General features: G+C 44.2%; 1 long non-coding RNA gene across 1 annotated transcript in view; it reads left to right on the forward strand.

Moving 5' to 3' along the window:
• LOC136377601 (uncharacterized) overlaps positions 1-16,606 on the forward strand; it is a 32,500-nt gene extending 15,894 nt beyond the window's left edge. The window contains exon 2 of the long non-coding RNA XR_010746333.1: positions 16,326-16,606. This is a non-coding gene — a long non-coding RNA (uncharacterized lncRNA). The remainder of the gene's footprint in view (positions 1-16,325) is intronic.
• The last annotated feature ends 5,633 nt before the right edge of the window (positions 16,607-22,239 follow it).

A 22,239-nucleotide genomic window follows, 5' to 3' on the forward strand; every position in this document is an offset into this window, starting at 1 on the left:
GAAAGGCCTGAAGATTAATGAGTCAATAATTCAGTGACATTTAATCAAGAGCCAGGAATCTAATCAATGGCTGACCCTTAGAAAACATTGGGGTACTGGTCTGGCTGCTTGCCTGGACTGCCCAGCCGTAATTAGCAATTATCTCAGCTGGGTAACCCTGTGCCCCTGGGAAATTTCGACACAAGGAATAGCTATTTCTAAGTGGAAAATTCCCCTCCTGCCTCCATCACTTCGTCTTAGGCGGTATGTTTATTCGGCTTTCAGTGTCTCATGGGGCCCATTTGATGGGAAGAGCTGGCATTAGACCAACAATGGCGGTAATGAAGAGAAATAAAGAAGTCCTCCTACATTTGAGATCTCAAATGTCCTTCACTTCCATCTCTCATAACGTCCTCCCTCTCCGTCACTTTAAATGTGGCCTTAATTATATTCATTGTAGTTCTTTCTAGACTAAGGAGAGAAAGAAACCCAACCCAGCGTGAAGAATTCTTGCCTCCATTGGAATCAGAGTTTTCAGTGGAAATCCTTGTCTCAGGATAAAGAGCAAACTCTACCCTGACCCTTCCAAGGACGACATCTTTTGAGCCCGACTTTGGAAGGTCTAGGTTCTAGTTGTTGCTCTGCCCCTTTGTGTACATGGCCCAGGGATTTAACCCTTTTGAGGATATTGCAACTGGGATGGTCAAGAAAGGCCTGTCTGTAGAGATGCCATCGAGCCAGGAGCAAAAGGATCCCGTTTCCTGGTCATCTGGATTGAGAGTATTCCTAGAAAGAAACAGCAAAGGAAGCACCTTTGGGCTAGTGTGGCTGAGCCCCAGGAAGCGTGGCGCATGCCTGGTCAGAAAGACGGACAGGGACAGACCACACGAGGCCTTGGAGACAGGGAGAGGTATTGAAGGATTGTGTCTATATGCAAGGGTACTCCATGACAGGGTTTATAAGCACTACAGTGACATGATCTAAGGTCCCTTATCAAAAACTCTGATGAGTTTCTGTGTAGATGACTTACCAGGCATAAGTGCAGTAGAGTGCTGGGCACGATGGCTGGCTTAGAGTCTGAGTTGTTCTCAGTGAGAAGCCTAATCCTTAGGAGGGCATGTTGGAATTTTTCAGAAGAGGGTACTTGACCTCAAACCACTAATTCCTTGGCCCCTAGAGCATCCAATCCAGTTCTGTAAGAAGTTGTGCTCTCACATCCTCTGCCCTGACCACCCTCACAGCTTGTGGAGTGGCGCCAATGGCCACGAGTGTGTTGTCCATCTTAGGTGTATCGGGGTAGAAATAATGGTGAGGCTTCTGCATTTCTCTCTAATCTCCTTCTGAAGAATTACACTGCCCCTGGGATCATATCAGATTTGGCTTGGTATGCAGATCGTTAGAGAACCCATTTCTATACCACGTGGGGAACCGATATTAGCAGATAAGGCACTTTGCAGGGAACTCATTATAACTGCTATTGTAAAAACTGCACCATGGAAAGAAAGTTACATTTTCTAACTTGCTTACTCACTGCTGTTATTAAGGCCAAGACGTGGCCTTGGGTGACACTGGATGAGTGGGATAGCCTCTTACACTGTCATCTCATTTGACCTTCTCAGTGCTCTGATGACGTTGGTCAAGTTAGATCAGCGACTTCTGGTTCTGGGGGAAAATCGTGAGAATTGTGTGACATGTCCAGGCACACAGAGAGCTCCTAACAGGGACCCATCCTTGCAAATCAGTCTGGTGTGGTTTTCCTTACCCGCCATGGCTGCTGCTACCCCTTGCCTGTGTTCCCTCCACAGCGCCACGGAGAACAGGGATAGTGTAAGGTGCTGTATGCAGCTGGGATGGTTCAGATGCCATGTGGAATGCATGCCAGCATCAATTTCATGGTATTCCAAGAGGGGGAGAATGCTGCACTTGGGTTCTTAACAGAGAGAAACATGGAAGTCTTTGTAATGTACAAGGAGCCCAGCTTTGATTTAAAAGCCAAATGAGTTTGGAGAGGGCTGGCTCTCCTCCCTGGCACATGAAGGTGTGGAGAATGAGCTGGCCAGAGATACTGTGTGTTCAGACTAAAAAGGTTATCAGTCTTTTCAATGAATATCCCCCCAAATAAAAGCAGAACAGATAGTTCGAGGAGATTTAAGGAATTGACCACAACAGGATTCTGTCTTCTAAAATGGGTCAGTATTCTGTTTGTTTTTTATTTTGTGGGCTATGTATAAAAGTACTCCTATAGGGTAGCCCACACACTGTAAGTCAAATGTTTGAATAATGTTCACCGAGTGAATATAGCCATGTGATTACTACACAGGTGAAGAGGTGGAACATCTCCAGCATCCCCAGGAAGTGTCCTTGAGTCACTGTCATTACCACCTTCTCCAGGAAACCATTACTCTGATTCTCTCACCTTCAATTAATTTTGCAGATTATAAATGGGTGGATATGATGTGGGTTGGGCAACCATTATCTTAATAATTTAGTGTCAGAACTGAGAAATTCCCTCTGCTTGCTTCCAATGAATTACTGCTCCTATTTCCACTCCCGACCCTAGACAACCCCTCATCTGTGTCTATGAATTGACCTCCTCTGAAAATTTTATCATATGCAGGTAGATAATATCTGGTCTCTGTGTCTAGCTGCTCTTGCTCAGCATCATAGTGTTGAGGTTTATCCATATGTAGAATGAGTCAGTAGTTTGTTGTGCTTATTCTAGATTAGTAATATTTCACCGTGTGGATTTCAGGTGTCCCTTTATCAGGATGCACATCTGGGCTATCAGAAATGGTGCTGCAAAGCCCTGGCCAATTGGCTCAGTGGTAGAGCATCAGCCTGGCATGCAGGAGTCCTGGGTTCGATTCCCGGCCAGGGCACACAGGAGAAGAGCCCATCTGCTTCTCTACCCCTCCCCCTCTCCTTTCTCTCTGTCGCTCTCTTCCCCTCCCGCAGCCAAGGCTCCATTGGAGCAAAGTTGGCCCAGGCACTGAGGATGGCTCCATGGCCTCTGCCTCAGGTGCTAAAATGGCTCTGGTTGCAACAGAACAATGCCCCAGATGGGTAGAGCATTGCCCCCTGGTGGGCGTGCCGGGTGGATCCCGGTTGGGTGCTTGCGGGAGTCTGTCTGACTGCCTCCCTGTTTCCAACTTCAGAAAAATACAAAAAAAAAAGAAAAAAAGAAATGGTGCTGCAAGAACACTTGTGTACAAGTCTTGGCAATGGAAATACATGTTGTCATTTATTTGAGTCAGCTACTTAGAAGTTGAATTGCTGGGTCATATGGTAGTATATCTTTAACATTTTTAGAAACTATTTATAACAATGCCTGTCCTGTTTTACAGTCCCACCAGCAATGTATGGGGTTTTAGTTTCTCCACATCCTTGCCACCATTTGGTCATGGTAAGCTCTTTGAGTAGAGCCATACTCGTACAGGTGTAGTGTTGCATTGTAGTGTCATCTTCCTTGTCCTAATGACTGATCATACTGAATATCGTTTTCTGTGCTTATGAGCCATCTGTGTATTGTCTGTAATGAAATTTAGACTAAGCTTTTGCTCATGTGAAAATGCAATCAGGTTCTTCTTGGGTTATAAGGATTCTTTATATAGTCAGGACAGAAGTCATTTATTAGATATCTAATTTGCAAATAGGCTGTGGCCGTTCTCCTACTTGGTGGCTGTTCTCTTTATTTAATGGCATATTTTGAAGAACAAAGATTGTCATTTGGAGAAAATCCAGTTTATCTTTTTTGGCTAAGCTTTCAGTGTCATGTCTAAGAAATCTTTGTCTCATTCTAAGGTCCTAAAGAGTGTGTGCTGTGCTTTGTTTCAGATGTTTTCTATTTGTAGCTGTCACAGTTTGCCCTATGATGCATGTTCAGTTTCATGTGTAATGTAAAGTAAGGATCCATGTTTGCATATGACTATGCAATGGCCCCAGCGTCATCTGGTGGAAAGCCTTCCCTTCCACTTTGAATTGCCTTGGCCTGAGCATAATGCAAGGGTGATTTCTTAACTTTTGGTCTGTCCTTTGGGTCTGCATGTTCATCCCTGTGTCAACACTGTTCTGATTTTTAGTACCTTTATAGGAAATTTAGAAATCAGGTAGTGTTGGCCCTTCAATGTGTTGTTCTCTCCTCAGAATTGTTTTAGCTATTTTGAGTCCTTCCTTTATATTCTCATATGTCTATTAGGGTCAACTTATCAATTCCCCTTCCTCCTCTAAGACAAAAAGCCACCTGGACATGTGATTGGAATTCCATGGAACCTTTGGCTGCATTTGGGTAGGATTGCTATCTGCACCATATTCAGTCTGGCAACCCATGAATGTGGCATGTCTCTCCAGTTACCTGGGTCCCCTGTAACTGTGGTTGGCAACATTCTGTATTCTTAAGGATTTGATTCTCTTAGATGCAACTGTAAAATGGAATAACTTTAATTGTACTTTCCCATGTAATGTTTCGGGAACAGAAATGGAATAGAAGTAACACTAACACCACTTTGAGATGCCATGCGCTGTCTGCCCATTATCTGTAAGCATCTTCATATACGTACATCTACCTGACCGTGAAAACTCCACTTCAGATACAACGTCAGAATTCAGTGACCCCAATGTAATGTTGGTGGATATGAAAATCAACTGCATTTTCATACACAAGCAACAGTTAGCAAATACATACTTGAAACCAGTCACATTAGAATCCTCACAACATTACATATCTAGGGAGGCATCTACCAACAGATGACAAAACCCCTTTTCACAAAGCTATACAACACTTCTGAGAGAAATACAAGAACGCTGACATCAGGGAGAGTACTTCAGACCCATGAATTCAATACCCAGTATTTCACAGATATATCTCTCTATATTTTATCCCACTAAAAATTATTGCAGGCATTTTTCTGTGGAAATTGACACTCTGATTCTAAATACCCACAGTCCCACAGGCTTTGCTTCCAGACATCAAGATGAATTCTCCAGCACTAGAAATTACAAAGAATAGTATAGATGGATAAGCCAACAGAATGGTCTATAGAATCCTCAACCAATGGATGCAAATGCAGTTACCTGATTCATACACAGGTACTTCTGCTGCCTAGTGGCAGAAACATTAGCTCTCGGTACACGGTGCTAGTCCATTTGCCCTAAACAGCACAGCTCACCCCTTACCTTACCCTACACACAGTACTCTGGAGTGACCGGGGAACCTAACTATCAGAAATACAGCATCCAAGTTCCCACACAATAATATATATATATGTGTGTGTGTGTGTGTGTGTGTGTGTGTGTGTGTGTGTGTGTGTATGTGTATATATATATAATATATATATATATATAACAGAACAGCTTCTTTACCTGGAGGTAGGTAGGTTGGTTTAACAAAAAATTCTTACCAGGGCCCAAGCAGCACTAATCATAACAAGAAAGACCAGTACACTGGAGTTCATTAATATTCCATTTCAGGGTGTTTTTGTCCCTTTTTTTTTTTTTGGCCCATATGCTGAGACTCTTTTACTTGAAAGATTCAGGAATCAAACATAAAAGACACTAATTTTCTATCCATCCCAGTATGTTATAAAACTTAAAATGACATTTGTGCTTTAAACAGTCACAAAGCATTGCATATCTTTGCATAAAGCTATTCAAATTTCATTACCATATGAAGGCCCTCTGACCAATTTCATACTACTCTGTATTATGATGGAGAATACTATTACAAATGTATTACTCTAGCTTCCTTTAAACCATTTTCTCCTCTGCTATTGGACAGCTGACCAAATTCAGCTGTAGGTTTTCAAAAATCATCATTTGTAAAAGAGATTAAAATTTGACAATAGATGTTGGAAATAAGACAACAATATACCACCTTCTTTCATCACAACACCCCTGCCACACACATATACTCCCTTTCTCCTTCCTGATTGACTGCCCAGAGTAAAACAAAAAACAATCTTTTCACAACTTTACCTTCCGTTGATAACATGTAGTTTGGTGATCCTGCATAAGCAAAATCATATTCACATCCAGTAAAATCATTGGATGAAAGTTTCCTTGAAGTCATGTACTATCTCAGACAGACGGAGGTGATCAGTCTGACGTGACCAGCAGTGCCATCCATTACAGAGTGAATCTGCAGGACCCCAGCTAAGTGAGAAAGGTCTTGTGAGTACCAGGGGGGCAGACACAAAGCACCACCCAAACCACAGAGTGTTCTTATGGCCATGACTAAGAATAGGTAAGGCAACTGGGACTGGTGACCACAGGACCCAGCCCAGAAAGACTGGCAGAGTATCACATGCTCATGCAGTGTACGAAAAAGGGCACCACACAGCCTAGAATTAGAGAAGGGCATTCATGGCAGAGGAAATGGCACTTCACTGTGGCATAGAGAATGATGGAATGCTCACCTGACCAAGTGGTGGCACAGTGGATAGAGCATCAACCTGGAATGCTGAGGACTCTGGTTCAAAACCCCAAGGTCGCCTGCTTGAATGTGGAATCAGAGACATGATCCCATGGTTCCTGGCTTGAGCAAGGGGTCACTGGCTCAGCTGGAGCCCCCCAGTCAAGGCACATATGAGAAGCAATCAGTGAACAACCAACAGTGACACAACTACAAGTTGATGCTTTTCATCTCTCTACCTTCCTGTCTCTCTCTTGCAAAAATAAAAAAGAATGGTGGAACACTCAAGGGGAGAGATGTCCTGCGTTGCAGGGAGGACAGAGTACGGGCAAAGATTCACCCGGGAGGGACAGTAGCAGTAGAGGAGATTAGCAGAGTAAGTTGAGATGCTGGATTAGCAAGGGTTTTGCCTAAGCCTACTAATGCCTTTGGATTTCATTCTGAAGGCAAAATTTCGAGTAGGGGATTACTACTTCCAAATGTCCACATTTGGGACGTCACAACACAAGCGTAATCTAAATGAATGCTAGAAGGTGATAGTGGCACACTCCCTTTTCTTTAAACAGGCAAACAGGGCACGCCCACTTGGCAACCATCACACAGGATGTGGATGTGTTGGGGGAAGTGGATGAGAGGCACCCTCCCCCAGCTGTACCTCGTAGGTAACTACCGTCGTGTTAACACCAAGGTATTTATCAGCCCATACTTTGACCTACAATCAAAACATATCAAAATATGTACACGCACGCACACAGCTAATTGTATGAAAACTCGGCTTCCTCCAAACTTGCTTTTCATCTTCAACAACTAGTCATTACGAATACCGATCATGGTGACTGCTGTTTTGGAGATGTCACGAGGTACCCGGCACTATATTGTAAGGGCTTCGTTCGCATTCTCTCCTTTAATCCTCACTGCAACCCAGGGGTCAGTGCCATCATTCCCTCCATTTACAGGCACGGAGACTGAGACTCAGAGACGTCACATGACTTTCCGAAGGACAGACCGGCTGGCTGCAAAGCGACGGAGCCAGACTCTGACCCCGTGCCACCTGGCTCACTGCCCGTGCTCTGATTGCTCGGCCAGAGGCACCGGGCAGGTGGGCTGATTGGACGGGATGAGGGCTGCAAGCGATTCTGTAACAATGGAGTCAGAAGAGAAGAAAGGCATAAAAATAATAACCTCTACAGCCCAGTAATTCATTGCCTGTGCCGGGTGGAAGGAGAGGAGAGAGTTGAAGGGGATATTCCAGGGTCTAGCCCTCCATTCTGGGTGATGGTTTTCAGAGAAGAAGTCCATGAATTGGGACCAGGGTGAGGGGCATGTTTGGGAGTTCCATTTGGGGCTGGAAGAGGGGACTGTTTTTTTCCATATCCCTGCAGTCCTGCTGGCTTTCAAAACAGGAACGTAGGGATGTGTTTGGGAGAAAGTTCCTCTGCTTCCCTCCATCCCCCTGGGGATTTCTCCCTTTCAAAAAGCTATCATCTGATCTCTTGTTGCGATTAGACATAGAACTTGGAAAACGCTTAGCTCACCTCCTATCTTGGCGCACCTGTCGGTTCTCAGTGTGATACTCTCCTGTGCCAGGCTGTGCTCCCTGGCCCGGGTTGTGCAGTTCAATGTAATTTCAGGTGTCTGAGGGGGTGAGAAACCCCATTCTTGACCAGGAATATGCTAATATTTTTTGGTCTCCTCTTCCTCTTGTGTTTGTTCTCTACCAGCTCTGACCTTGGTGGGGAGTTAGGGTAGAATGACTGTATTCCAAACCAAACAGTAGCCCCCCATGGAAGAGATATTCACACAGGAACCTTCCCACAGAAGTGCCAGGGATTGGCGCCTGAGGAATTGGAAATATAGGTCTGTGGTTTTCAAGACGTACATGAACAGAGACACTGTGAGGATGGGTGGTAGAGGGTTCTGATTTCCAAGTAAGCTGTCTGGAATAGATCCTCCAGCCTATTGGAAGACAGAGGCTCTAAGTCAATGTAGATTTGGAAATGTACATGCGTGTGTTGATTATTATGTTCAGCTGAGATCTATGGAAACTTGGAGGTAATATAGCCATGGTTGATTTCTCTTCTTCCTCCTATACCATGGGCCTTTCTCGGGGCTCCTATAAACATGTCTCACTGTGGCATTTAGAAAAGTGGAAAGAGAGAGCATTGTGCAGATGTCTGAAAATAAATTGCTATAATACTGCAGCTGTATTAAACTGTCATCAGCTATATTCCCACCAGGCCTGTGGATACAATACTGGCTTCAAACAGCGCTTCCAGACTCTGTCCAGGGTCCTAAATTATGTCTGGCTTTCGCTACTTGTTACAGGGCTCCGATGGATGTCTGGGCAGTAACCATGCCAGCGGAAGCCCTCTGGGATGCTGACAGACATGAAACATGCAGACACCATGCTACACTTTAGGCTGATGTAGTAAAAAATGGATTAGCGGGAGAGGCAGCAATTCCTGGCAGATCTTGGCCTACATTGATTCTCTTGTGGCCTCTGAAAACTAGGCTGACTCCTTGGGTTTTCCCTCTGGTCCACAGAGACGGCCGTGTTGGACTGAGCCAGAGGTCAGAAACACCATTTCTAGGCCCGTGTCTGCAAATGGGAAATCAATAGCTTGTGACATATGTCTTCTCACCAAGAATGAGGATTCTAAAATTACAGGATTTCTGTGGTACCTTAGTGCTAATAGGCTTGGGCCAAATGACTTTTTTTTTTTAATTCAAATGAATAGGGTTTTCTGTTATATTTGGGGCTCTCTTTTCTGTAAGTCTTGGTCTTTTCTCTCTCTCTCAAACATTAGTTAAGTATTGTTAATTCTGTTGACTGTGGTTACAATGGCGTGCTCACATAAGAGAATGTACGTGAGATGATACCTATTTACTTATGCTGTCAATTTATGAGTGAGGAGTTCTGCTGATTGGCAGCATTCAGTGTTCCCGGGTAAAAGGGTCCCTTTTAAGTTTTCATGGAAAACATTATGGAAGTTGTGCAAAGAATGTAACGGTTCACGCTTTATGACTTGCAAAGTAAAACTGTCCCTTTCATACACATCATCCTGTTGGCCCTCGACTTTCTAATGGCCTTAGGATTAGATGGAAAACTCTGACACTCCCTACAGGCTCCTACATCCTCAGACCAATTCTTCAGTGTCCTCCTGTGCCACTCTCCTTGGACTAGGCAACTTCAGCCCCTTGGAGTCTACGACTTCTTGTGTTGTTTACTCTCAGGGTCTTTGAAAACGCCATTCCTTCTAAGCCTCTATTACTTCTCTCTCTGTCTCTCTCTTTTTTTTTTAGATATCTGTGACCCTTTGGAAACCAACTCTTACTCATTACAGTACTACTCAGCTTTGGCTTGGCTATGCCACAGCACAGGATCAAACAAACTCTCAGTCACAGCCGCTTACAAGAATAATGATGAGTTTCTTGATCCTGTTTGGACTATCACAACAGCCTCCTAAGGACCCTGGGGAATGTATTACCTTCTCCGGGCTTTATTCCTCATCTGTAAACTAGCTGAATGGTATATCCATCCTTCCCACTCTATAGACCTTCCCACTCTGTGAAATTAAATAATTCAGAGTCTCTAAGCATGACCTGCGTCATTTGACTCCAGCCCAGACCTCGGGTCTTATGTTGAATCCCTTTCTCACGGCCTCAGTTTACTCCCATGACAATTTCTCCTTTCAGGTCTTTGAAAGCACCTACACTTTCAGGGTCATAAGACATTTCCTGTTTCTAGAAGGCTTTGACCCCTACCCCACAGCTAGCTGGCTTCTCCAGGTCCCAGCCAGAACATCCACCTGTAGACAAGCCTTTTGTGTTTTCCAATTTAAAAGAGCTTTACTGCTCACAGGAGGTAGTTTTCTTCCATCGGAAGAAGCAGTGGGGATTGTGGCTGACAGTGCAGGCTCTGGAGGCAGACTGCCTGGGTTGGGATTGCCAGTCTGATAGTTCCCTACGAAGTGACCTTGCAGAGTTTATTTACTTCCCTTGTCTTTGCAATGGGCATGAGAAAAGTGCCTGCCTTAATAAGGCTGTTGTAAGGCTAATGTTAGTTACCGTAAAGGGCCAGCATAATGCCTGGAAAACAGTGTGTACTTAGTAAATAATTATTATTATAGTTCATTTTGTTTTGAGAAAGAGAAAGAGGACAGACTGGAAGGAAGAGAGATGAGAAGCATTAACTCATAGTTGCAGCACTTATTACTTGTTCATTGATTGCTTTTCATACATGCCTTGACTGGGAAGGTCCCAGCTGAGCCCCTGACCCCTTGCTCAAGTCAGTGACCTTTGGGTTCAAGCCAGCTACCATGGACCCATGTCTATGATCCCACAGTCAAGCTGGTGACCCTGCACAGATTGATGCTGTATGCATTGCACCACCACCTGGTCAGGCAATAACTGTTATTATAATATTCTTAATTTACTATCGTGGCTCTCTGTATCTATTTTCTGAACACTGCCTTTTCCAAATGAAAGGCATTTTAAAGATCTTAACTGATCTCTTCCCCTAACTCAGAAATCCTTTCTCTGACATTCTTGACCATTCCCTAGACCTTCTTTGAACACTTCCTTGATGATGTAATAAGAATACGATTTGTGTTCCTATAAATTTCCTGTCCCATAGCTTCCCTGGCAGCCCGAGGGACAGAACTTCTAGTGCTGTATCCCTGGGCCCCATACCGTTGTTCTTCCTCTCAACTTTCAAATCGGGGATGATCCTGGGTGCCCCCTCCTCCATGACATGCAAGTCTGCAGGTTTGTTTTCTGAAGCTCAGTGATGAAGATGTGGACGTGTTGTGTGTGTGGGTCAAAGCTGGTGCCTGTGAGGGGGTGCTTTGCAGACACAGAGACGTTGCAGTGCAAGCATATTGCACAGTCTGAGGATGTGCCTCCATCCGGTGAGACTGGGCTGGGTCCCTCCACGTGTGTACACTGCTGTCCCACCTGCTCAGTCAGTGCTCACTTGATGTGCGAGGCTGTGTTCTGCGGACAGGGTACAGACACCGTCCTCAGGGAGAGTAGCACCATGGACAGTTCTAGCCTAGGGAGCAGGGAGTGCACATGGGAACGCCGACTGGAGTTGGGGGCTTTTGCAGGTATTGATCTTGTCACAAAATTACTGAGTGTGTGTCAGAGCATTAGCATGCAAGCAGAGCTCATCGAGTACCTCTATGTGCCTGTCGTCATCTGTGCTGAAATAAGAAGCCAGGAGGAAACAGAACAAACTCGAGTCAATAGACAGGGTGAAGGTGTGAGGTCGTGAGGCCCATCTTTCAGGTGATGCTCGGGCTTACAGGGGAGGTGGGGGAGGCATGGTCTCGGAGGCAGGGAATGCCTCGACTGGCAGAGCTGTGGCGCAGAGAATCCTAGACCTGAAGGGAACATACGGCCGTGTGTCTTGTCCACTCCCAGCCTTCAGGAAGGGGGACATCTGCTCCATCTGGGACTGAGGAATGCGTTCTGTCTTAATAAGGATCTGTGGCTGACTTCATGATTTCCTCCCTCCGTCCTCCTTTCTAACTTCAACCTCTGCTATCTCACTTCAGTCCTCTTCCTCCTATTTTGTCTGACAACCAGACAGACGATCCAACCAGCACACGTTTCTGTCCCCTGCAGCCAGGGCCGGGAGAACGGCAGCAACGTGACAGTTTCTGCGAAGCTAGAATGACCACTCCCACACACAAGGCTGACTTAGTTCCCGAGGCTACTTCCCTCTTTCATCAATATTGGTCCAGAAAAGGTTGCCAGTGAGACAGCCACAATGGCCAGCTGCTCCTAAGCGTTAGAGCCCTTAATGAAACCCCCTCCTTTCTCCCCAGAGGGAAAGAATTTTTCCAGTCTATTAAATTGACACGACCCCTGTGCCTCTGTGTGGCAGTGTCCCCTGTAGCTCATCCCTTAGAGACGGGGGCGCAGAGATGGTCTCGGAGTCCACCTCCCACCACCACGCCGAGAAGGTGCTGATAGGAGAGCGGTGACGGGCGGTGTCCTGGGGAGATGGATGAGACAAGCAACCAGCCGGATGGGACATGTGTGCCGTCGGGTTACAGAAAATATGCAATTTTAATCCCTAAGCAGTTTATCTTTCCACGCAGCTTGGTTTGCTGGGATAATTACTTTCCTAAGCAGCCCATGTCACATCCGAGGCAGAGTGTGCGCGAAGTGCACGGATCTGAGTGTGCCGTTGGAGGAATCCAGCAGAGGGAGGCGCGTGTTAGCTCAAGTTTCAGAGAAAACGTGCTGTAGTCAATGAAGCCGGGAAGTCAGCTGAAAGTTTCCCTTTTGCTAAGCTTCATTTTGTCTCATAACAACAGCGAATGGAGCCCCGTGCTGAGTATTTTTTAAGTACCACAGGGGTTCAGAGAGGTTAAATTGTTTCAAGATATCCAGCGAGGGCACCTCTGGGCTAAGATCACACCCAGAAAGTCTGCTCCAGAGCCTGGGTCTCTGTCCCTGAAACGAGACTTCTGTACTTCCACCAGAAACCTACACCTTTACCCATGCGCCTGGCGCACACTCTTCCCAGTCCTCCACTCTCTCCTGAATCAGGCATTTCCTTTTCCCTCCTCTTAACAAACCTCTGCTGCTGTCATTTGTCCTCGCAGGTTTTGCTCTTCTGTATGGCGAAACTACTCAAGAAACTTGTTTATGCCTCTTGTCTCCAATTCCTCTTCTCTCATTCTGTCTTGACCTCATTCTCACAAGGCTGTTATCCCACCACTCCGGACACTGCTCCTCCAGTGGACACCTGTCCACTGCAGCATCCGTCACCAATTACTCCTCTTTCCTGTGCCACGTTTCTATGTTTGGCTGCCAAAAATACATACTCTCTTCATGTTCTTCCTTAGTCACTGCCCATTCCTCCACATGACCCTCTACTGCTTTCTCTTCATCTCCCTGGAACTTTTGTGGAGTAATGGAGAACTTATTCCTAGGATGGTTTGTCTTCTCTATCTACACTCACTTCCTTCTGTAGGTGACGGTAGGATTTGTTTCCTACAGCATGCAACCTCCCAACATGCATCTTCCTTTGAGTGCCCAAGAGCCATCCCAAATGCAGCTGGTCTCAAACTTACCCTGTAACATCTCCCCTTCTCCCCCATTCTTTGCCAGATCTGATCCATCTGTAATTATCCACATCCCAGTTGACGGCAACTCCATTCTCTTTCCGTCACTCAAGACAAAACCATGACATTATCTTTATGCCTTTGCTTCTCCCAGACTCCACATCGACTCTTTGTGGAGTCCTGTTGGCTCCATCTTCAGTATATACCTACACTCTTACCAATACTCATCAATGGTGCCAATCCTGCTGTTAGCCACATCAGTGTCAAATTTTACCTAAAATACTGCAGTTGCCTCCCAGAAGCCTCCCTGTATCCCAGTCACAATATATCCATCATAGGATACTGGAAAATCTGCCAGTCAGATCCTGTCTCTCCTCTGCTTATAACCCTTCACTGGCTCCCTGTGTAACTCAGAAAACACGAAATCCTTCACAGGTCTGCAGGACCCTACATGGCATGGTCTGGCCTCGTCTCGGAATCACCCTGATTGAGACGTAATGGCCTCCTTGCTGTTCTCTCTGCATGCGAGCCTCTTCCTCCGGAGGCCCCATTCCCCCGGTCGGCTCCCATTCCCTCCTTTAGGCATTTGTTCACACGGCTCCTTCCCGAGAGTGATGCCTTCTGTAAGTATCATATTTAAAATTGACCCCCACCCTGCATATACATACAAAATGTGTTCCCTTTCCCTGCATTATTTTCTCCATACCACTGATTGTTCTTTAGTATATAACACATCATTTATTTATGCCTTTGGTGCTCTGTCTGCTCCCTTCAACTAGGATAAGATGCAAATTCCTTGAAAGCAGAGGCTTTGTTTCCTTCACTGTTCTATCCCAGAGCCCAGACCAGTGCCAGAAACAGTACTAAGTGACTATTTGTTGAATGAATGGATAAATCAATGAATAACTGAGTCTGAGTAGCTGTTCCCCAGAGATGACATCACTGTGGCAGATTCATCTTCGAAGAGGGTTGTGCGCTGCCTGGATCAGTGTTAGGTACTGTAGGTGTGACCCCATTAGTTACAATGTTGCTGTTTACTTGTGAGATGCTCTGGAGTACGGGGGTCATGCGATGCTGAAGCCGGAAGAGTTGGGTATGGTATCTACCGCTGGCACTTACTGGCCCTTTGATTGTCTAAAATATGTTGTGCCTTGTTTTCTTCTTCTCAGCTGTACATTGAAAGCAATAAAATTACTATATGAGAGGGTATTTCAACAAGTTAATATACACAAAGTACTTAGACCAGTGCCTGTCACAGGGTTTAGACCAACACCAGATAAGTGATATTAATCATAACAATCACACTTCTGTTTATGAAGAGATCAAAGATGTTGGTCAAAGAGTGAGAGCTTTTGGTTGTAAGATAAATAAGTTCTGGGACGCTAATGGACACCACGGTGTCTTCAGTTACCAATACCACACTGTACACTGAAAGTTGCTATGAGAGCAGAGCATTCATTTTCTCACCCGAACAACAAATGGTAATTATTTTGAAGTATAGGATGTGTTCACTAACCTTATTGTGGTAGACATTTCACAATACATACATGATCAAGTCATCCCATTGCAAATATTAAACTCACACAGTGTTATATGTCATATATCTCAATAATGCTGGGATCAAAGACTATGGATGATTCTGTGAAAACTCTTCCATTCCCAAACAGTGTAAAGCAACTTTAAAAATGTATGCTATACATATGAAATAACATCTTAGTGACATTATGTGGAGAAAGCTGTAATCATAAAAACACCTATGAGTATAATATTTATACCAGCAATGAGATTTATTGCACACTTACCCACTACTAGGCACTGTTCTAAGCACTTGACATGTATTAACTCAATCCTCGCACTGAGCCCATGATGTATATGAATTATTAGGCTCATTTTAAAGAGGTGAAATTGAGGACAGAGAAGTTAACTTGCCAAACTATCATAAAACTGTTAAGAGGTGAAGCCAGATTACAAACCTGATGAATTTGCCTAGCGACTGTAATAGAAGAAAAATCTTCCCAGTATAAAGAAATGTATTCAATTCACTGCTCCAAAACTTCAGGTTACTGATAACAATCAGGACAGGTAGCAAATGCAAACCATCATCCGTAGGCACTCTGATCTATCCCGTCAACCTTCCCACTGCTGGAGCTCGTGATGTGTGGTTATGATACTGATGTTTCAAACAATTGTGAGATGGGCTCTTGAATAATTTTTCCTCACAGCAAAGTATTGAAATTTGAAAGTGATTTAAGCAAGTGATTTCAACATTAGTGAGGATGCAAGGTTGTCACTGAAATCATGGCTCTCTCACTATGATATGCTTTCTAAACAGGACAGGAAAGAAAGGGATTACAGCTAGGATGCTGAGAATCACCCCTAATGGATAGCATCTACGCTACAACCACCTTGGGTGGTGAATGGTTACCAGGGCCCTTACAAGGTGTGATCAGAGAGTAATATCCATTTTTGAGGCTTCATTAACACCTAGGGTACCCATAGGACACTGTCATTCCCTGAAATTGCATAGCTAAGGCTGCCCTCTGCACCCCAGAACTTTGTTTAGTTGAAGAACTCTGGTCTCAGAATCAAAGAGTACACAAAGAGAAGTGCTCACTGTAAGGACAGTTCAGACAAAGGAGAGGTCATAGCAGGGTGGTGGGCAGTGAAGACATTGTCTTTGGGTCTTTTTCTAAATGCAGACACAGGAATAGAAATACAGGGGCAAAGGGAATCCCAGGAGCTCTTGGGAACCCTTTTCCTTCAGCCCCTAATATCCACATGACTGTGTTTATCACTGTTGGTTACCCCAGCTCCTCATATCCTGCCACCATCTAACTACAATCTTTGGGCTTCTTCCACAGGTTCCCCACATCTTCAAAGCCTTCAGGAAATGTGAAGATGGCAGAGTAAGCAAGCACCGTGCTCACCACTTCCCAGAGACACATCAAACATGCTACTAAATTATAGAACAGCCATCACTGAGAGCCCCCTGAAGTCCACCTGAACGCAAGTCCCATGGCTGCAGATAGAAAGCAGCAGGCCTGTCAAGACTTCATAAGTTCTATACACATTTAATCACTATGTTGTACACCAGAAACTAAAACTGTATGTCAACTCTGAAAAAATAAAGAGAAAGAAAGACTGTGCTCATCACCTTCTTTAATTAAAACCTGGATTTAATCCCATGACGGGTCCCTCTGGAGACTTCTCATGGCTGGCCTTCTCTCCCCCATCTCTCCTACCAGAGGCCTGGGGTCAGAAAAGTACCCTCCTGGTTTGGTATTGCTACTTCCAGATCTCTGTTCTTCTCCTTAAAACTCCTCGAGTCTCATATCATTGTGTTCAAAGACCATGTTACTCCACATTTCTTAAACATTTGGCTTCCCTGTCTTTTCCTATTTAACCTCTCTCCTGGATTCATTTTGAGTAGAGTAAAAATTTGCAAGAGGGGAATTTTCACCACCCTGGGCTTTCCCTTCCCTAAGTTTTCTTCCCCCAATCTCTTCCTCCTATTCATTCCTTATAAGGCGCCTATACCACAACTCCTCCAGAATCTCTCTTTCCGACATGTCATTCACCAACCCACCACCTCCTCTCTCTCCAGCTCATTTCATTTCGTAGGCTGACTTCATCCTTCCGTTGCTCCCACGTGGCCTTCCGTCCCTGCTCTTAGTAAAGGAGACTCCATTCTGTAGTATCACCTAACTTCCCCGGTGCCACAGAGGAAGTGCATTGAAAGTGAGACGGAGGGCCTCAGCAGAAATGGCAGAGGAAGGATGTCTGCACATCCTCTCCTATCCAGCAGCAACAGAACACTAGCATCAATAGTCAGAACCCACTTTTCCAGAACTCCGGAAATTCAAGTCGTATAGAAACCCTAGGGATGTTTACTTCAGAGCAACAGCGGAATCTAGGTAAGAACACGGAGGGTTGTGGCATGTGCTCTTGCACTGTTTGCATACTCTCCCCACCACCACAGGAGCCTTGAGAACCCACGGCCCACCAATGTGGTGGAAGTCGGTAGCCTGGCAACCACGAGAGGGAAGAGGATGAGATTGGAGCTCTTTCAAAACCCCATGATTAGAGAATTTATCATTATTTGACCTGTTTGGTGATTTCCTGGAAAAGCCCACTAACAAAGCTATCTTTATTTGATATAAATGGAGCTCAACATTTGAGGCAGTGGAGAAGAATTGGGGCAAAGAAACAGGCTCACCTAAACACTGAAAAGGAAATCTAGGGAATGAGGTGTCCAAAGGGGGCTTTGAAAAGTGCTCACACATTCTGCCGAATCCAGAAAGTCATGCACCTGCGCATAGAGCTGTGCACACGCTCAGGGCTATGTGAGTACTCAAGAAACACCAGAGAGGGCCCTGCGCTCTCGCCTCTGGCCAACATGGAGCTTCAGCAGAAGCAGGAGAAGCCGAGGGCTGAGTCAGGGTTATTTACGCCTAGGCAGAGCGTTAAAGGTGTGCCCTGACATGTGCACAGAGCTCCAAGAACGTAAGGGACTCTCTAGCCAATCATTAGCTGACAACTAATTAGGTGATCAGAGGCTGCAGTGCCCACACAACAAAGACTAACTCAGAAAAGCCACTAAACAAAGAAGCAACAAGCCCTGGGTATGGGGGAGGATCTGATTTCCAGAGTTGCTACATTTATTTTAAATGTCCAACTTAAAAAGAAAACATAAAAGCAGGAGACATTCAGGGACACAAAAGACTATATAGCCTGTGTACTGTGTTGATGACAGTATTCAACAAAGGCCTTCCTTGAGGAAGCCCAGACGTTGGATATATTTGAAGAAATGATGCCTAAAAGTGAATCTAAGAAGTTTAATAAATTCTAAGAGGGATAAACCCAAGAGATGCAAGCTCAGACACATAATAAGCAAATTGTCAAAAATCAAAGAGAGACTCTTCCAAGCAGCAGAAGAGAAAAAACTGGCCGTGTACAAAGGATCTTCAATAACAATTACAGCTGATTTGTCACTAGGAACCATAGAGAAGGCAGTGGGATGACATTTCCAAAGTGCTCAAAGGAAACGGATTCCACATCCAGTGGAACCATCCTTCAAGAATAAGGAGAACTACAGACATGCCCCAAATGGAGAGAATTCATCACCAACTTGACCTGCCCTGCAAGAAACACTACAGGGATCTTTCAGGCTGAATTGAAGGGACACTAAAATGTAACTCTAATCCACATAAGTAAAGTCACTGGTAACTGCACAGATAAATAAAAGGGGAGTATACATATATATTTGATTGCAACTTTTTTTCTGAGTTCTTTTTTACTTTAAAATGCTATATAGAAATGTTTACCTGCCCTGGCCGGTTGGCTCAGTGGTAGAGCATCGGCCTGGTGTGCAGAAGTCCCGGGTTCGATTCCTGGCCAGGGCACACAGGAGAAGCACCCATCTGCTTCTCCACCCCTCCCCCTTTCCTTCCTCTCTGTCTCTCTCTTCCCCTCCCGCAGCCGAGGCTCCATTGGAGCAAAGATGGCCTGGGCGCTGGGGATGGCTCCTTGGCCTCTGCCCCAGGCACTAGAGTGGCTCTGGTCGCAACAGAGCGACCCCCCGGAGGGGCAGAGCATCACCCCCTGGTGGGCGTGCTGGGTGGATCCCGGTCGGGTGCATGCGGGAGTCTGTCTGACTGTCTCTCTCCGTTTCCAGCTTCAGAAAAATACAAAAAAAAAAAAAAAAAAGAAAGAAAAAAAAAAGAAATGTTTACCTGAAACCTATGTACTCTTATGGATCAGTGTCATCCTGTTAAATTTAATTTTCTAAATAAATATTTTAAAAAGGTGAATTTTATTGGTATGTGCATTATATCTCAATAAGCTGTCATTAGAAACACTCAAAGAAGCAATAACTTTCACTAAAAAATAAGAATAAATGCATATTCCTGCCTCTGGGTTCAAGTACAACTGGGTGGAGGTGGATGTCTCCACCTTCTTTTAGGTGGTAGTCTCTGGTTTCCTCGGAGAATTAACTTCCTTCTAGCAGTCCTGTTGGTGGTATTATTCACAGGGCCCCTTACCCCCGCACAAAGGGGGCAAGTGACCCAGGCTGAGCCAGGTCAGTCTCTGGCTTGGACATTTGAACCCTAAGCCGAGTGGGAGCTATTGGGACTGAATCATTCCCAGGACAGCACTTGGGAGGTTCCAGCTGAGATCCCTGGCCCCGGCCCCATCCCTGTGCTTAGTTTTGGGTGCATTCTTCTCATCTATTTCTTCTGTGTGTAGTTAGCAACAATTGGTTAAATGGGAGTTGCTTGGAAAGGGCAACCTCAGCTGATGTGATGACTTAACAGTGGCTTAGCAGGAGCACCTGCAGAACATCTAGGAGTTTTAGTGCCAATGTATCTAATAGTAACTAACCACTATTAAAGCATGTCTGGGGGCTGGCACTGTGCTAAGAACTAACTGCCTATGCTTTTCTCATTCAGTCCAACCCTCGAAGTGACTTTCAGAGGCAGGTACTATCTTGGCTGTACTTTACACACGAGGGAATCCCTTATCTGACTTAAAACACCAAAAAGCGAATTATGAATCCAGGTTGATGGGCCTGTAATGTGTACAGCAATACTCTGTACGGCAACAGCAGTACAAAGAACAGAGCGAAGCTGCATACGAGAAGAAATTTTGTATACTATTGAAATTAAATCTGATGAATATGAACTAGATTATTTTAGAGTGATGTGCTCATTATAATCGCTAAGGCAACCACAAAGAAAATAACTCAGAAACATAGTAAAAGAAACAATAAGGGTATGAGGATGGTTCACAGAAGTACCTAACAGGGAAAGGTAGTAATGGAGGAGGAGGGACACACGAGAGAGGTGATCTACATAAACATAAAAGAGAAAAATGGTATCTGTAAATTCTACCTTATCTGTCATCCTATTCAATTTGAATGTCTTACATTTTCAAGAGGCAGAGGTTAGCAAAATGGACTGAATGGAACCATGATCCAAGTAAATGCTGTTTATCATACATATACTTTACCTTGAAAAACATATAGACCACAAGTGAAAGGACGTAAAAAAACAACAACCCCACTATGAGAACAGTGACTAGAGAGCTAGAGTGATTATTCCAATATCAGACAAAATTGACTTCAAGATAGAAAGTGTAACTAGAGATAAAGAACAATGTTTTATAAAGATATCAGAAAATTTATCAATATACAGCACCTGAACAACAGGGACCCAACATGAAGAAAAATGTATTGATTGATAGAGGACTACAAAATTCAATAGTTATAGACATTAATATCCCTACTTAAGCAAGATAAAACTAGACAGAAGGTCAACAATAGAAAACTTGAACAATATAAACCAACTAGACATACAAGACATCTTTAGAACATTCCAACCAACAACAATTAGAATAAGTTTATGCTCCTCAAATACAACTGTAACATTCTCCAGAATAAACCCTATGTTAGGCCACAAACCTAACATGTTTCAGTAAGTTTGAAATGATTGAAACCACAGGGAAAGTGTGTTTTCTAAGCATAACACGATGAAATTAGTCATCAATAAGAGGAGGGAATCGGGGAAACTTACCAATATGCATAAATGAAATAATGTACTCCTAAATAACCATGAGCCAAGGGAGAAATCACCAGGGAAATTAGAAAACACTTCAAGATAAATGTAAAAAAAATAATAATAACATACACAACTTATGGATGCAAGTAGCGTCGCGCTTACAGGGAAATTTAGAGCTGTAAATGCCTCAATTAAAGAAAGATGTTTCTCTGAAGATATACAGATGGCCAATAAACCATGAAAAGATGCTCATCATCATCGGTCTTTAGGGAAATGCAAATCAAAACCGCGATGGGACATCACTTTGCGCCTAGGAGAATGTATGACAAATGGTGTTGGACAAGACTTGACTTGGGGCGAGCGCGAACACCTCGTATGTCATGCAGAGATGTGCTGTAGAGTTGGGCACCTGGAACCCATACAATGATGTTAACCAGTGTCACTGCAATCAAGTTCCATTAAAAAATAAAAATTTAAAAAGATGGTAAGTATTCCAGACTGTGTTTGGAGAAATTGGGGTGCTCACCCATTGCTGTTGAGACAATAAAATGATCCACCTACTTTGAAGAACAGTTGGGAAGGGCCTCAGTAGGTGTTTCCGTGACGAATGAAAACAAGTGTCCACCCAAACATCAGAACATGTATGTTTACAGTAATGTTGGTCCCGGTGGTCAAAAAGTGGGAATGACTCAGAGGTCCAACTCAAATTTATTATCAACTAATAAATGGATCCCTAAAATATGGTATATTGATATCATGGAATATTAGCCATAGAAAGGATGAGGTCCTGGTTCATCCTACAACATGGGTGACTCTTAAAAACATTATGCTAAAGTGAAGGAAGCCAGAGATAAAAGGCTTCCTTTTACTTGTTTTTATTTATTGGGGTGACTCTGGTTAATAAAATTATATAGGTTTTAAGTGTATAATTCTGTAATACATCATCTGTATATTGTATTGTGTGTTCACCATCCAAAGTCTAGTTTCCTTTTAGGATTTCATTTTTATTAAATCTACCAAATAAGCAAATCCAAAGGAACAGAAAGTAGATTAGTGGCTTTCAGCTGCTGGGGAATAGGTGAAATAGTGGGTGGCTGCTAACAGGTATAAATGTTCTTTTGGGGGGGTGATAAAATATTCTGGAATTAGTGGTGTTAGATGCACAACTTTGTGGATAGTCTAAAAGCCACTAAATGGTACATTTTAAAAGGGTAAATTT

The sequence above is a fragment of the Saccopteryx leptura genome, chromosome 6 (genome assembly GCF_036850995.1).
Source record: "Saccopteryx leptura isolate mSacLep1 chromosome 6, mSacLep1_pri_phased_curated, whole genome shotgun sequence".
NCBI lineage: Eukaryota > Metazoa > Chordata > Mammalia > Chiroptera > Emballonuridae > Saccopteryx > Saccopteryx leptura.